Source organism: Sinocyclocheilus anshuiensis, unplaced genomic scaffold (assembly GCF_001515605.1).
Source record: "Sinocyclocheilus anshuiensis isolate Anshui unplaced genomic scaffold, SAMN03320099.WGS_v1.1 scaffold111, whole genome shotgun sequence".
In the NCBI taxonomy this organism is placed as follows: Eukaryota; Metazoa; Chordata; class Actinopteri; order Cypriniformes; family Cyprinidae; genus Sinocyclocheilus; species Sinocyclocheilus anshuiensis.
In genome coordinates this window covers 779,198-780,356 of record NW_015552549.1, presented here as the reverse complement: position 1 = coordinate 780,356, position 1,159 = coordinate 779,198, and positions in this window count along the sequence as shown.

The following is a 1,159-nucleotide window of genomic DNA, read 5'->3' as shown; positions in this document are numbered from 1 at the left end:
GGTCCAAGTAGTCTGAATCCGCCTCGTCCCCCTACCGTCCCTTCATGGGACCTGCCCACTGTTCTGAGGGCCCTGAAGGGCCCCGCTTTCGAGCCACTACAAGACGCCAACATTAGGTCGCTATCGCTAAAGACTGCTCGGCTTCTAGCACTAGCATCAGTAAAGCGACCTGCAAGCGCTCTCAATTAGCCCTGCCTGTCTGGAATTCAGGCCTAACGACTCTACGACTCAGTCGTCGCTTCAGTCGAAGTAAACCTGAGAATCCTGTGGCGAGCGCCCGCTTATATAGCCAGATGCCCCGCCCATTCTGGCGGGCTTTGGCGGGCTTCGTTACCATAGGCTCGTGCAGCTCCACTGCCGTGCCATTGGTTCGTTTTTAAAGCTCCGCACGAACCAATGGCCGTGCAGTTTCACTGCATGAATGAAATAGGCTTCAGTTCAGGAGAAAAAAGGCTTTTTCCCATATGCGTCTTAAGCAAGACGCAGTACTCGTTCCCATATCTCAGGGAACCGAGGTTACGTTAGTAACCGAGTACGTTTCTAGCCATGCAGCCTTTCTTTCTGGTTTTATTACAGCTGTACCTTTTATAGTTTGCAGAACAGATAGCAGAACATTAGAACATTACAATCTAAAATTGCTCTTTAAAGCATTAAAATAACTAAATTAAAGGTTAAAATCACTGAATTAAAAATGAAAATAAATAATAAAGAAAATGACTACATTTTAACTGCTATAAGAAACACACATTATTTGAGCTTAGTAATTAGTAGCCTACTAGCTTACATTTGATTTACCTATTACAATAGTCCACTTACAGTTACTGCTATCATATAAATACACTTTATATGTAGGTTTAAAATTCTACAAAAGACACATTTAATGTCCCAAAATTTTTTTTTAGCAAAATGTATATTTTACTCAGAATTATTGCGCTCCTATTCCATTGCGCTCAGTCTGTTTAGTGCTCCTGACAGCAAAATGGATATGTTTGCATGACTTTCTAACATTTACAGATGAAAAATATACCTGCGACATGTCAGATATGCACTGAGGAAACCACAACGTCTTAAATGCTTTAAACAGCACAGATATATTCGCTGTTTGTCATGGTGGATCGATTTGATCCATGATCGACATTAAGGTCTGCTTAAGAATAAG